Raw genomic sequence first — 7,328 nt, forward strand, 5'->3', positions numbered from 1 at the left:
CACTGCATAGAAATGCAAAATATATTTTTACTTATTTGGTTGGCACCTTGGGCTGAGATTTTCAAAGCTGAATCAAAAGGCCAATTTCCATTAAAATGAATGGAATTTAGAGGGCTACAGATCTTTTATGACAACTTTGTAACATGCCTATCTACCCCTTTTTGCAAATCTCAGCCATAGTTTAGAAGCTCAGCCAAAGAACATAAGAGCATAAAAAGTGCCATGCTTGGTCAGCCCAATGGTCCATCTAGCTTAGTATCCTGTCCCGAACAGTGGCAGAGGTGGATGCTATAGAGGGAGAGTTTTGAACTGGTTAGATCCATTTCATTGTCACTTCCTGCAACTTCATTGGTGTCAAAGGTCACGTGACATCACTTCCTGATGTGATACCCTTCCTGTGAGGTCTTTGAATGTAGCTCGCCGGCCCACTGGGTGATAAAAAGTTCATGATCCGGCCCCACATTCAAAAAGGTTGGACACCCCTGAGCTAGACTGTTCTGGGTGGTGGTAGATGCCAGAACAAGGAACAATGGCTTCAAGTTTCAGCAAGGGAAGTTTAGGTTAGATATTAAGAAAAACTTTCGCATTAGGAGGGTAGTAAAGTACTAGAGCAGACTACCCACAGAAGTTGTAGAATCTCCGTCTTTGAAGGTTTTTAAAAGCCAGCTACATAAAGCCTTGGCTGGGATGATCTAATTGGGGATGGTCCTGCTCTGAGCAGGAGGTTGGACTAGATGACCTCCTAAGGTCCCTTCCAAGCCTAATTTTCTATGATTTTATGAATCTTCAGAGATTTTTAGCTCCCAAATTCTAACGACTGAATGCTGGGTTTGCATAAAGACAAATTTTCAGATGCTTGGTCAAACATAGGTGAATTTTTGCATTGATAGGATTAAAAAAAACATCCTGAGACTAGAATTCCCCTGATCAACCTCTACTCCTTGTTCCAAAGTATGTAGGCATGGCTCTTCTCAATCCCAGAATTATAAGAATATCTGTAACACAGGCAAAGTAACATTTTTCTCTTACTCTTAATTTTAGAAATTACTGAACCATTTTTGTTGAATCTTTCAGTAATAAAACAACCACAATATGAACACATTCTAAATTGGCCTTGGGTGGGCACTCAACGTGGAAAATTTCAACTTCAAATTTGGCAAAGTAATAAGCAATCAAAAAAGAGGATCTTTATCATGGGAATTGTTAGGCAACCTTAACTATGGGTAGTGCCCACTACTCTAGTTTTAATACTTAACAGGTCAACTAACAAAATAAATCAGATAAGACGATATAGTAGTTACCCATTGCTGAATAAGTTATATTTTTTGAGAATGAAATGAAAGTTATTGATCAAGCAACATCAATAAAAGTGAATTCACATTTTACTGTGCCTTTCCTCCGAATAGCATATTTGTAGATGTCTTGTAAATTAATACATGATATTCTCTTGGTTTTGAATTGCATAGTTTGCAATTCAAATAAGCGTGCCTTTATGGAAGGGATCTGAACAACACACAGGGCGCATCTTCTACATGTTAATTAATATGCCATAATGACGGTGCATTAAGTTTAGTACCTGTAATCACCGGTACTAAATGCGCTGTAATCAGCATTCTGCACATTAGTGCTGGTGCACACTTTTTTAGCGATGCTAATGTGAATTAGTGCATTAGCACTTTTTTTCATGTCATGCTAATGCACAGTAGAATTAGTCTGCCGGGCCATTAGCATCTCATGTAGATGCGCCCACTGAGTCTGTAAAGCACATTTGCTTACCAGGAAGAAAAAGGTACTTGGGAATCAGTCAAATTGATTAGTATGGAAGTACCATGAGTACAATTCCTTGCAGTCAGTGTACAGGAAAAAATTACAAACTCTGAGTTCCATGATGTTAATTATACTTTGAAAATTCATAGTTTCATAGTTTCATAGTTTCAGGGTCGGAAGGGACCTAATAGATCTTCTAGCCCGACCCCCCGCCAGGGCGGGAGAACAACCCAAAAAAAAAAAAAAACACCACTCACCCTAAAAACAAAAACGGGACTCAAATGAGTCCAGCCAGGTAAGTATCCAGCCTCTTCTTAAAGATCCCCAGGGTAGGGGCCAGCACCACCTCCCTTGGAAGTTGGTTCCAGCTCCTAGCCGCCCTAACTGTGAAGTAGTTATTAGTTATTAATTATATAGGTATATAGTCAAATTTAGACCATGTCAGTCAGACACAGATATAGGTCCTGTCAGAAATACACTTTTTCTGAGCAGAAAGACTAGGCCAATACCATTATTTTTCTTTATCTTTCCTCCTGTTATGTTGCTACCAGTGAAGTTTTGCCAGTGGTACTCCCAATGGTCTTCCAGAATCATCTATATTTTTACTGCTGAATCATTTTGCCCTGTAATGATCAAGACTGTAGTCACAGTGTTAAAATCTCCAATGAACAGTGTAATGTTTCTACTGGTTCTACATCAGATGCATCTGCAAAGAAATGCATTAGGATGAGATTTTAAGAAAAATACCACCATAGATAAAGGTGTTGTGTAGCCTAGGAGATGGCACTGTTCTCAGGAGCCTGTTCTTGGCAATTGGTTTAACATCACTGCCTTGATCATAGTTTAGCTCTAAATGTCAGCAAGAACAAATTGTGGTCAGTACTAGCAGAGCTAAACTGATTGATGACAACCAGTTGCTAAGAGCCTGAAAGAAGTCCCCATAAACAGGAAGTCTATCCTGAGGCCGCAGTGAGCACAGTAGACTGTGACTTTAGTTTCTCCCTGGCTGAAAAGCCTGCAGATGGCAATTGAAGCTTATAAAGATGGGCAGCGCTGAAGGGAAGGGGGAAGAAAGAGAATGACTGGGCATGTTTTGCTTCAGAAGAAAGCCAGATGCTTCAACAGCCGGCTGCTACACAGTCCCAGCCAAAATCTTCCTGTTGGAAAAAAACAGGGAAAATGGTGGCGATAGTACCATCTGCCATTCCCTGGGTGAATCTAACCCATCCCTGGTGATACAGAAGACTATGCCTGGCTTGGCCAACTTTCTGTCACTAAATTTCTCCCTCCCTTCCCTCCTTACTAGAGTAAACATAATTCTTTGAGAGGAAGACAGAGACAAGACATACAGAAAGCAAGCAAGTGAGCAAGCTTCCTCCAGATTATTTTACTTTCAAGAGGCTTGGCCTGAAACTCTCCCCATTAGCCAGGATGAACAAACAAACAAGCTACATTGAGTTAAAAAGGAGTCCTTCTTAGTCACTGTTCATGTACATGCTTTTTTATCCCATGGCAAGGGACAGCTAAACCACAATAACTTAGCCTTTTCCTCTGTGAGGTAGCCTGTTTTGGTTTATCATCTATTACAGTGTAAAAGCATGCACATGGGAAGTTTTCATGGAGAAGCTGATGGATGGGAAGTCCTTGCCATCTTCTAACTCCATAATGTGCTTGTTTGCATATATACCCAGACACTGCTGTTATCCTTGGTGATGTAGCAACTAAGGTAGGGTAGGAAAAATACGGCCTCTGGGCTGGATCCACCCTGGCAAGTGAGGTGGTTGTGGTGCGGCAGTGGGGCTCCATTTCCCTGCAGCCCCGGTGGCAGTGGCTCCTTCCAGTTGCTACTGCTAGTGTTGCCACTGCAACTGAACCAAGCCCCACTGCCCAGGCACCCCAGCCCATCCGCCCCACACACACCACCAGGGGCGCAGGACAGAGTGGGTGGGTGGGGTCTCCATAGAGACCAACCCGGGATCCCTGTGTGCAGAGCACTCTTGGTTGGGTGAATGGGATGGGGCTATATGTGGGTGGGGAGCAGCATCTGGAAGTGGGCTGGGTATGGGTTGGGATCTTGGGGCAGTGACTGTGCCCAGGCTCAGGGCAGGACCGTGATCTGCCCACACATCCCTGTGACAGGCGCTGGTTCTGTAGGCAGTGTTGTGCTGGGAGTTGATCACAGCTCTGCCCTGGGCTCCAGCCCCAGCCCTGGCCCTGACCCTAGCCCCAGCCCACTCACCCATCCTACTCCCAGACACTGCTCCCCACTTGCCCATGGCCCCATCCCATTTACCTGGCTGAGCATGCCCTGCCCACAGGGTTCCTGGGCCATGGAGATCACTGAGCCAGGGTCAGGATCTTGGGTCTTGCAGGGCAGGGCCACGTGGGGAGTTTTGGTGAGCTTTCGGGGGGGCAGTGCTGACCTCTGGCCCCTGGCATGGGGGCGGGGGGGCAGTGGTGACCCAGCTCAACAAAACTGCCTAAGTGGCCCTCCATCCCAAATAATTGCCCACCCCTAACCTAAATGCTCTTTGGTTCATGGCCTAGAGCAGGGGTGGGCAATTATTTGGGCCTGAGGGCTGCATAGGGGGTTTTAATGAGCTGTTGTGGGCCAGGTCAGCCCCCCCCCCCCCCAAATCATCAAATTCCCTATGGGGCTTTGGGTGGGTGGGAAACAGTGTTTGGGAGCAGGACAGGCATGATCCACTCCCTGCATGCCCTGCCCTGTGGGGAGGGTTGGCAAGGGGATGTATGGGGGTGTGTGGAGGACATGTGTGTGTGTATGGGGTGGGGGGCGCTGCCTAGGAGCCAGCCAGGGGTGAGGGGAAGAAGGGGGAGGTGGGGGGCACATGCAGCTGAGTTTGCCTGGTTGGCAGCTTCTTGTGCAGTGCTCCATGTGGGGCTGCCCTGCTTGGGGTAGCCAGTGCCATCCCCTCAACCACCCCTGCTGGCCCCGGCCCCAAACTGGGCCCCAGCCAGTATACAGCTTCTGGCAGTGTTGTTCCCTGTGAGGCTGCAGCTGGCAATGTGAGCCTGGGCATCGAGATGCAAGGGGACCAGAGCAGCACCCAGCTGACTCCAGCTGTACAACAGCCCCACTGAAAACTGTGTGCTGTTCAGGGCCAGGGCTGGGGCTGCCAAAGCTGTTCTGCTTCCCTTGCTTCCTGCTGTGGCTGTGGCTGTGGTTGCTGCTGCTGCTCCTGCCCCTGCGGCGCTGCTCTAGTGTTGACACGGGATTTTAGGAACTCAGCACTTATACCTTTTTTCCAGGTGAGCACAACCCTCAGACTGACCACAATACCTGCCAGTTGATGATATGTGAATTTATTGATACAGAGTAATAACAGAAAAACAACAGTACAAACAATCAAGCAATTCTAGATCTACCAATCCTAGGGCTGTCCTCAGAGTCAAAGTACATCTGGTCATCCACTCAGAGGCTCTTCCTTTTAGGCGTCAGCAGTTGGCCCACAGCCCCCCTCCAGTGAGGTGCATGAAACGGGCTGCTGCTGTGCCCTCAGTCCATGGGGGCCTTGGGGACCCTTCTCGGGGGCCGGGGATGGGGGCCCCTCTCATGGAAGAGAAGGAGGAATGGTAAAGATGAGAAGGAACAAGCAGGGACCCTTTGTTAATGTCAAGTCTCTGCATTTGTATTCTCCTTCCTCCTTGATGACTCCTGACGACTCTTCATTCGTGGCTCTCTCTGGTTGGTTGTCTTTGTCCACGTAACCTTCTGGGCCTTTCCCTAATTTGGTCTGTTTCCCTAAAACCGCAACTTAGGCCCCCCTGCTCTCTGAGGCCTTGTTGCTGGTGTCACTTATTTTGTGTTATGGGACATTATGGGACATACTTTGGTTCCCAGGCTGTGTGTCCTTGTTGTGTTAGACAACCTGTCTTCCTTGAAGGCTATTATCTCATGTTATGGCATGCCCCCCTTAATTCTCAGGCTGTGTCCATCTGTTGGCCTTGCTGTGCTAGACAGCCCATCTGCTTTCAGGGCCATGAGAAGTTGTGTGTCTCTCAAGCTCTTTAGAAATCCATTTATCCCCTGCTGCCTATCTTGACCCCTCATAATGCATATATCTATACGTATAAATCAATTCCCAAAAAACAGGCCTTTAAATACAGTTTCTAAGCCAACACTAGGTGGGCAGGCAGGAAGCTTCAGCTAAGCAGTTCCTGCCCAGACACTTTGCACCTGCTCCATTCACCCTCAGATGGGTGCTCATTGCTTCAGGTAGGCAAAGTAGGTGGAAGATGGGTGGGAGCTACAGCAGGAGCTCCACACGCTGGGCAGAAGCCACCCAGGTGAAGCTTCCCACCTGCTTGCCCGCCCACCCAGAGCCATGCAGCAGGGGCAGGAGCAGCCACAGCTGGCGGCAAGGAGAGCAGAACAGCCCCTGTAGTGCAAGCTTCTGGTGCGGCTTTTCCTAGTGTGGCTACAAATGGTCGGGTGCTACTCTGCTCCCCTCACTTCCAGTGGCTGCTTCTCCTCCCATTCCTGCCCCTGCTGTACCACTCCAGGCAGGCAGGCTGGCAGTGTGGGGGAAGCTTCAGTCCAGCTGCTGCCACTGGAGTTGAGGGGAGCAGAGGAGCAGGCTGCCCTAGCAGGAGCAGGTGGGGCTCAGTCCCATGTTGAGCACTGTGGAGGCAGGTGTGGGCTGGATCCAGCTAATTGGCGGGCCAGATCCAGCCTGTGGGCCGTATTTTGCCTACCTCTGATTTAAGTACTTTGTATAAAGTAAAACTGATTGAACAAGAGAAAGTAAGGCCCACCCTAGGATGTTCTGTAGCCCAGTGATGATGGCACAGTTATAGGAAATGTGCGAGACCTGCACACCCCTGCTCCAAATCTAGAGGGAAAACTAGTATGTGGGTCTCTAGAGTGAGCACCAGGGTTCAAATTACGGGGGAGCTCAGGGGGGCTGAGCTCCCCCCCATAAGAGACGAGAACCCCCCTGTAGGCCAGTCAGTACACCTTCCCCAGCAACAGCCCAGAGCCCATGCACCACTGTGCGCACCCCCCTAGCCTGCCCTGTGCCTTTCTAAGGAGTCCAGGTGGTGGCTCCTTCTGTGTGCCACCGCCACTGGCCCCATCCCCCTGGCACCCGTGCACACAACCCTGACCCTGGCACATTTTTTTCCAGACCCCGACAAGGGTCGAAAGTGTCATTTGAATCCTGGTGAGTACTTGAATCACTGGTCTATAAAGGAGTGATGGGGGCACCCTCTTTACCACTGGGCCATATTTTTGTGGAACTGACTTGGTTCAGGTATCTGACTCCAGGCAAGGACTCATGCATGTGATGCCCAAGTGCAAGAAGCAGAACAGCAGGTCTTGTAGAGTGGTTGCTGCTTTGGGGCATTCCCCTCAATGCTGTTGAGAGTTTGGGGAGACAGAGAGGATGAAATGTCTATTTTCGTCCTTCTCAGGCTTTATTTCCTTATGAGTCACTGCTTAGCTGCTGCTTGATCTCTGTGAAACTACACTTGAACTGTATATAATATTATTTTAGCTTATTTATGTCAGCATTAAATGTATTTTAAAGTTCAATGCATAC

This window comes from Alligator sinensis, unplaced genomic scaffold (assembly GCF_000455745.1).
Source record: "Alligator sinensis unplaced genomic scaffold, ASM45574v1 scaffold562_1, whole genome shotgun sequence".
In the NCBI taxonomy this organism is placed as follows: Eukaryota; Metazoa; Chordata; order Crocodylia; family Alligatoridae; genus Alligator; species Alligator sinensis.